Raw genomic sequence first — 9259 nt, 5'->3', positions numbered from 1 at the left:
AATACAATCTTTTTGTGAACTTAAGTTATAAGAATCTGATCTTTAGAAATCAAGTACTAATCAAGGGACAATCCAACTTATTTAACACAGAGAAGAACAAGATGAAGTAACAACTTAGCTACCGATATACTCAACTAATAGAACCTCTAACAACACCATCAAAATGCTAGATCAATAGCTATTTTGTAGATAACCTTTAAGAATGGTAGAGTTAGACCCAACTATCCCTTCATTCAATCATAAATATGTGGAACGTGATCTCAACATGTGGATGAATACTAAAACATTCGAACAATTGTAAATACTTGTGGTAGCTCTTTTATAAATTCTCATAAGAAAGATGGTATGTATAGAACAACTGAAATGCTTCAATTCTCCACGACAACACCAAATATATTATAACAGAAATGACCAAGTCTACCAAATGATCCTACCAAATCAAGAGGACAATAGAGGATTGGTACATCCGATCCACCATTAGAAATCCACTCATTGATAGAAAATCACACTTCAAACCATATCCAAAACAAGGTAGATGGTCATATAAGAAAATAGAGAAACAAAGTTGAATAACACTAGATACTTCTTCCATAGTGCCCATATCAAACACTTTGATCCATCTAACTTCGTCTCCCTGATTTTTTGCTACCCACTATCAATTAGTCTAGTTCCTATTACAATTGTAAGCATACTCGATTAATTAAACCCACATACTTCTCACAGTACCAAACCAAAATCAACACTCTTAATACTAACAAATATCATAATCTCACCCGTTATTTAACTTACTCTCAAGTCGTCACTAGTATAATAGTCTTCTTAAAAACACATTATCGCCTCTAGAACTTTCAAACAATGGTTGTCTCTGTCCAAATAAATATTTTATGATGGATACAGAACCCACCAAAGGCTGACAACACTAATTTCAAATCTAAAAGTACTTTCCCATCAATATAAATTTGTTAAATCACATACAATGTCAACTCCATATATTCTTTCAGATACCAAATTTCAACTAATATTCAAAACCATTATATACCTCAAACAAAACATAAAAAATTCTTGGTCACTCCAATAATTTGATATACTATAAGCTCATAACATTTACCCACTACTATTGCATCATAACAATCTATATTGTCTCAAAAAAAATTGTAGTTTCAAACACCTCATAATCCTCAATAATCATGTGTAAATGTAGGTCCCTACTGTTGTGTATCAATAAGTCACCCACCATAATCTGAACAATTTAGCCCCACATAACAACACATAATTTTACACACCTCACTTTTTTTCACCAAAGTTAAAACTCAATTTTCATGAAAATTCTAATAAATCCATAGTAGGTCCATGCTGAATGATTTTACATCTCATACTCATTTCTCAACTCAAAGACAAAATTCATACAACCTTCAACTTCAAACCAAAGATTTATATGAAAGGTCTTATTCCTTCAGCTCTTCTTAAGCTCTTCTCATGACGCAAAATTTTAAATATCTTAAACCCTTAAATACACTTTACTCTTGTTCGTTTTACCGACTCACTTATAAACAATTGATCAATAACCGATGACATTTTATCTTATACTCTAAATCAAAACATTACGTGAAACCCCCTTCAGGTATTCAATAAAAAAAATCAAATTTACTACTCAATTTATTTTTAAGTCCTTTCATATGCTTCATACTCAATACGATCGATCATTTCTTACCTTACCAGTTCATATCTTGAGAAAACACACTGCCAAAAACCTAAACTTACAATGAAAAACTTGAATGTTGAATCCAACTGTGTAGCCCATTCCTTTTATATATCAACATTAGCTTTTATCTTGAAGATTTGTATGAATTCATGTATCTTAGATTATCATTGATTGCCTATACATCGACCATATCATATGTTTTTCTAAAAATTCAACCATACTCATTATCGAACTCAAAACCACAAAATATATCATCACACTCGAGCTCTGTACACTTCTTTCTCAAATTTTATCGAACTGTTTTTAATCATTATGATTAACTTGTGACACTATTAACATAAGTAAAGCTAAATAGATAAAACCACACTTCTCTAAAAATCATTTATTTCTACTATCTGAATGTACATATTTTGTCCTTGCACTTAGAGTAGAAATCTTCATTCTCGATCGCCTCCTTCCAAAAACTAATATACATTAAAGTAATTCCTTCCCTTTATGAAACTAGCAGTTTTAAATTTTTATACAAGCAGTGTCTTGATACCTCCTATAACTTTCCATTCAGTCAAGCTACTCACGAAATAGTATCAATCCACAACCTTAGTAATCGCAAGCCATCATTAGAATACAATTTTGTAAACCAACAATCCTTATTAAATAGTTGCATCTCAATCATAATCCATTACGAAATCTTATTACTATCATGTTCAATTAGCTCTTTTCATCACCACGAAGTTAACCTTCTTGTCACTATGACACCTTAAACTAAGTTATACCAATTGAATCAAAAAGACTAACTCATTTTTATATGGACTTTCTTACTGACATCTTTAATTACATTCCCACAAGAATACTATTTGGGACTTCTTTTACACATAAGCTTGTCATTCTGATATCTATCCATTCCGTTAGTGTAACGACCCATTTGGTTATTTTGACTAGTAGAGTTTTTTAATTAATAAAATACATTTCAAAAAATTTTAAATGAGTATTTTGAGATATTTGTAATTAAAATTATAAAATTAATGGGTAAATTTTAATAATTTATTTGGTTAGCGAGTACGTATAAATAATTAACTTTTATTAGCTGATAGTTAATGGCCCAAGCCCATTATTCATTTAATACCCTAAGGCTAACCTATATATGAAAATAGGTTGATAAAGTCTAACACCGTTAGTCGATAAATATTTTGTTAAAAAGAAGAAAAAAAGGTCATCGTAGAAACTTATTGCGGCGTCAATTTCTACAACCAGGTAATAGTTTCTTAAAGATTTAATCTTGGACGTGTATTAGCCAGATATATTTTCAAATAGTTGTTGTGATACAATCTAAAGTAAATTCTGTATCATTTAATTGTATAAGTGAGATTGATTTCATTAAGAAGACATAGAATAATGACTAATAATTGTCATGATGGTAGGAAATAATGAGGTGATGATTTGAGGAATAAAATTAATATTATTATGGGATGGATGGTTGTTCGTTTTCCAATTCAAGTTACAGTATGTAACTTGACAATTTTGAGGTTTTTTCTTTTATTTGTTGTAGTTACTTTAAGGAATCAAGATTTAATACTATTTATTTTATACAACTAAATATATTGAATTAGGTATGTTGAAGTTTTAGTCCTAAGCTATACAATGACATGTTATTATGTGTTTATTTGAAAAGCAATGGGGTTTGGATTATTATTATTATTATTATTTAATCATAAATTTATTGGGCTATATTGGTAATGGTAGGGAAAATGGTTTGCATAGCATTGTGGGTTGAAGAAACCTGGCTTCTTTGGATTAACTTTTGCAGTTTTTGATAACTGCAGTGCAACATAGTCTTTTACTTGTATATTTTATATGAATAATGTGAATTTGAGTTTGCATGTTCTCGTATTGTTATCATTTTATAAATCAAAATTTGATATACTAAGATAGGTAATTACATATTAAGTGAAGTAAATTAGAATATCATTAAGGTTATGTTATTCAGAGAAACAAGGACTTAACCTTGAGCAAATAAGAGACTTGGCATAGTAATGGACCTCAAGATTAGGAATTTGAGTATAAATTTGTGTTTGATGATTTTTAGGTCGAGGATATACATATAGTAATGTAAATGCCTATAGACTCGTGAGCTTAAAAATTATGTGTGTTGCATAGATTGAATCATTTGGATGTAGAGTAGAGAAAAAGCTATAGGAAAGTAGCTCACTGGACTTCGGTTCTCCGGAGGAGGTAGGTTATGGTTTATGTTATTTGATAGTAAACTCTTAATAGAGATTAATATGCATGAATAATATTGTGAATTTTTCTATGTACTTGATTGTGTGGTTGTGTGGCTTGATTGTATGTTTTGTGATTGGTCTGAAATTCTGAGACTGTGAAACTTATAATATTGAATCTTTTTATTGAAGTGATGCCTTTAATAAAGAAGGCTTGATGAAATATTATCAATAAATGGAAAGTGGTGATAATAAATGATAAATTAACGATTTATTGGATCAGAGTGTCACGTTCTGACACGGTATAATTGAATCGTATTTTCACGTTTCGACACGATATAATTGGATTGGAGTGTCACGTTCCAATATGGTATAATTGGATCGGAGTGTCACATTCTGACATGGTGTAATTGGATCGGAGTATTTCATTCAGACACGATATAATTGGATAGGAGTGTCATGTTCCGACACGATAGTATTAAAGTAAAAACACATTCAATTAACGGAATGTACTCAATCTCAAATAACTCAATTACATAAATGGTTTAGTTGGACGCATGAGTCCTCATGGATGATCTTGATACTATTGACTTTTATTTCATACTTACTTTAGTGTTGTTGACACAGGTTCATGTTGTTGTTTCTTATCACCTGTTAAGTACTATGGTTGAGTTCATACTATTATTCATTGTATATTAGTTTCTATTTTGGGCTTGCCTTGTACTGAACTCTACTTGTGTTTTTCTTTGTTTTCCTTTTATGGAGTGCAGCGAGTATACCAATGACTTTGATTGTTCCTTAGCTTTATTCAATATCCATCGTATCAGTTCGCAGGGTGAGCTATTCATTCAAGCTCGTATTGGAATATCTCGGTCATGAGATGATGTCCTTTATTTTTGGACACATACCATTTTATTCTTGTAATTTGGTGCATTTGATACTATTAGACTAAGTATGTAGAGATTAATTATCCTTGATGCGATGACTTTTAGATTTTGGGGATAATATGTAACAGACTCTAGAAGTTAATATGATTGGTTACTTTTATGTGTTTTGGAACTTTCTCATTATTCTTTTATTTGTAGTTGGATTATTGGGAAATATTGGGGTTTTGATTTCTTCGTTTGCCCACCTTGGAGGTTAAGTATGGGTTTCACTCACTACTCATTTTGGGTCGTGACAAAGTTTGTATCAGAGCGTTAGGTTCGGTGATCTCATCACACAAAAATAAGTCTAGTAGAGTCTTGCAGAACTGTATGAGAACACCTTTATTCGAGAGGCTATAAGAACTTAGGAAAACTCATTTCTTTCTTTCTTTCTTGCTACTACTTGAATCCAATTTGTATCTAGTTGATACAAGTTGGTATTGAACTCCTTCACTCTATTTCATACGTGGTTAGTACTAGAGTACAATATTAGTAGTTGAAATAACAACACCAGAAATAAAAACAAATGTGTCTTTTGAAATAGGTATATTTATCGATTAATTGCAAGACTTATAATGACTATTGATTGACATGATTTTCTTATTAAGGTCTTAAATTTTAAACCCTAGCTTTTTATGTGTATTGATTATGAAGAGGATTATGCAGTCATTGTTGATTCTTTAAGTTGCTTCACGAAATAAATATAATGGGGCGGCATAGTGTTGAGTTTTGACATACTAGTTTTGGGGAGATGCAAAATGTTGTGATAGTCTAATGTGTTTTGCGGAGATGCAAAATGTGGTGAGAGTCTACTGTAGAGTGCGGATTAGTAAAGGAATTACATATGACTTAGGATCTATGCTAGAAATATAGCAATATAGATGTCTATAGACTCGTATTTACAAATATGGTATACTTGATAGATTGGAAAGGAGTTACACATGATTGGATTCGTTAAATGTGTTATTTTGTTATTGTTAAAGGATCTAAGGAAGGGTTTCCCTCAGAGCCTTGGTTTAGAGTGTGAAGTAAGATGTCATAGGTGATTGGTAAAAGTATGAGGTCGGTAGGCGAGCTAGAAAAACAAGAGTCTAGTATATTGAAGGGTCTAAATATTTAGAACTTTTTCTCCACATGAAAAAGAATTTCACAAAAGTGAAGGAAAAAGATCTCTCGTATAAAACCTTGGAGTGTAGTCGAAGGTTGTATTGATTTTTGCCTATGAGTTTAGATATGATTGTAAGATGTGAACTAGTACAGTACAGACTTACTAGGAATTTATCATCGACTTTTATAATGATTGAATTTTGATTTGGCTGACAAATAGTGAGGGGTATAGAAAATTTAGAATTTTATGTGGGGTTAGATTGCTCAAATTAATATAGATGCCGTAAGAATGATGCACAAGGTGATATACAGTTTTACATGGTTATTAAGAATTTAGAGGTAGATTAATACTACTCTATTGATGAGATTATATAGAATGTTATATAGACATTTGATGGTGAATAGAGGTTATGAACTTATAGTAAAAAAATATTTTGAGTGATCAAGAATTTCCCAAGTGTTGGCATGAGGTATGTGATGTTTTAGAATGATAGATAAAGCATGGTATGTGAAGTTGATTTTGAGTGTGATTTAATAGTTTTATCTCAATGGAGAGGTACCATAAAATTTTAAATTAGTGTTATTATACTTGTATGTGAATCGTATTTGTTATGAAATGCTTAAATAGAAAGAGAGATAGTTATAATTTGAATATGTATTTGATAAAAAAAATACTTTGAATAATAATGATGGTTTCGGAGTAAGATAGTGGTTATGATGTTTTGTTAGTATTAAGAGTGTCGTGCAATTATAGTAGGGACTAAATTGATGATTGTGGGTGGCTAGAAAATCAAAGAGATAGAGTCAGTTGAATGAAAATGTTTGATATGGACATTATGGAAGGAGTATTTAGAGTTATTCCACCTTGGTTATTATCTGTAAGACATATTTAGTGTTGTCTTGGTGTAGTTCAAGTATTTGAGTTGTTCTACATGTACCACCTTGCTTATGAGAATTTTTATAAGAGAGATATCATGAAAATTTATAGTATTTCGATAGACTTACGATTTATCCCATCATCGATATTATGTTTTGTCTATGTGTGATGGAATGTGAGGACCATTGTAGTTTTGTGATAAGGAGTTTGTTCATAATAGTTACTAATCTAGCATTTTGATAATGCTTTAATAGGTTATGTATGCTTGGGTGTATCGCTCCATGGGTGGTTACTTGATCATTTTCTTCTTTGGGTTGGATAAGTTTGGTTCTCCCTTGATGAGTACCTGGTGTATAAAGATTAAATTTTTATAACTTAAGCTCGTGGAAATTTATGTTGTGAGAAAACAATATTGATAAGATCTATGTTGGTTTGTGCATTATGAGTGTGTGGTGATTGATTTTAGGTTCACTTCTGATTTGAATCCATATTGGTTCAACATATTATCATGGTTATGAAAACAAAGATTCCACCTAATTGTTATGTCAAGGTCCATGAGAACATGTTGCATATGGGTGTACGATAAACTTTTATGGCTATTGAAATTCATTTGTTGTTAGTTGAGTTTACATACAACAATAGCTACCACTTGAGAAGTCATATGACCTAAGACGTAGTATGAGAGGAGCTATAGCTCTCCCATTCGTTGGTTTAATGCATTTAAGGTAAGAATTTCAGAGACTTAGCATGATATGCACAAAAGATATTTGCACATATTTGTCAATTCTTTTACCCTTTCTTACACTCACGTTGTTTTGATCGTTCGACGACGAATAATGGGTAAATTGGTATCTAAAGTAACGATCCATTGGTCATTTTGAGTACTAGACTTTTTATTTCATAAAATACATTTCAACAAATTTTAAATGAGTATAGAAATAAATTTTAAATTGGTATTTTGGGCTATTCGTGATAATAATTATAAAATTAATGGGTAAATTTTAATAATTTATTTAGTTCACACAAATTTATAAATAATTAACTTTTATTAGTTTATAGTTAATGGCCGAAAATTGTTTTGTTAAAAAGAAGAAAACAAAGGTCATTTTAGAAACTTGTTGCGGCGTCAAGTTCTACAATCACGTAATAGTTTTTTAAAGCTTTAATCTTAGACGTGTATTAGCCAGATATATTTTTAAATAGTTGTTGTGATATTACGTGGAGGGAATTCAATATTATTTAATTGTATAAAAGAAGAATGGTTTCCTTAAGAAGACATAGAATACTGACTAATAATTGTCATAATGATAGGAAATAATGAGGTGATGATTGGTGGAATAAAATTAATATTATTATGGTATGGATGATTGTTCGTTTTCCAGTTCAAGTTACAGTATGTAAGTTGACAATTTTGGGGTTCTTTATTTTATTTGTTATAGTTACTCTAGGGAATCAATATTTAATACTATTTACTTTTGGTATATAAATATATGGAATTAGGTATATTGAAGATTTAGTCTTAAGTTATACAATGGCATGTTATTATGTGTCTAGTTGAAAACCAATGGGGTTTGGATTATTGTTGTTATTATTTAATCATAAATTATTGGGTTATATTGGTAATGATAGGGAAAATGGTTGGCATAGCATTGCGGGTTGAAGAAAAATGGCTTCTTTGGATTAACTTTTGCAGTTTTTGAGTACTGCAATGCAACATAGTCCTTTACTTGTAGGAATGTAATGTCTTAACGAATTAAATATTTTAAGGGGCTATGAATCTACGTCATATGAGTAATGTAAATTTGAGTTTGCAAGTTCTCGTCTTGTTATTATTTTATAAATCAAATTTTGATATACTAAGATAGATAATTCAATGTTAAGTGTAGTATATTAGAATATCATTAAGATTATGTTATTCAAAGAAACAAGGATTTAACCTTAAGCAAATAAGTGACTTTGCACAATAATGGACCTCAAGATTAGAAATTTGAGTATAAATTTGTTTTTGATAATTTTTAGGGCTAGGATATAAATAGTTTAATGTGAATGCCTATATACTCGTGAACTTACAAATTTCATATATTGCATAAAATGAAAGCATTTGGATTTAGAGTAAAGGAAAAGCTATGGGAAAGAAGCTCGCTTGACTTCGGTTCTCCAATGGACGTATGTTAGCTTATGTTATTTTTATAGTAAACTCTTAATAGTGATTGTCATGCAATGAATGATATTGTGAATTTTTCTATGTACTTGATGATGTGGTTGTGTGACTTGTATTATGTGTTTTTCTATTTGGTCTGAAATCCTGAGACCGTAAAACCTATAATATTGAACCTCTTTATCGAAGTGATGTCTTGAATAAAGAAGGCTTGATGAAATATTATCAATGATTGAAAGTGGTGATAATAAATGATAAATTAATGGCATTATT

General features: G+C 30.5%; 1 long non-coding RNA gene across 1 annotated transcript; it reads left to right on the top strand.

Annotated features, from left to right (window-relative positions):
• The first annotated feature begins 2852 nt into the window (after window positions 1-2852).
• Window positions 2853-4977, top strand: LOC138349440 (uncharacterized). Its single transcript, XR_011221928.1, has 2 exons — window positions 2853-2953; window positions 4689-4977. It is a non-coding gene; the product is annotated as an uncharacterized lncRNA (long non-coding RNA).
• Window positions 4978-9259: the final 4282 nt, after the last annotated feature.

Source organism: Solanum lycopersicum, chromosome 7, assembly GCF_036512215.1.
Source record: "Solanum lycopersicum chromosome 7, SLM_r2.1".
Classification (NCBI taxonomy): Eukaryota; Viridiplantae; Streptophyta; class Magnoliopsida; order Solanales; family Solanaceae; genus Solanum; species Solanum lycopersicum.
Note: the sequence above shows the minus strand (reverse complement) of the source record. Positions and strands in the feature narration are given on the sequence as shown.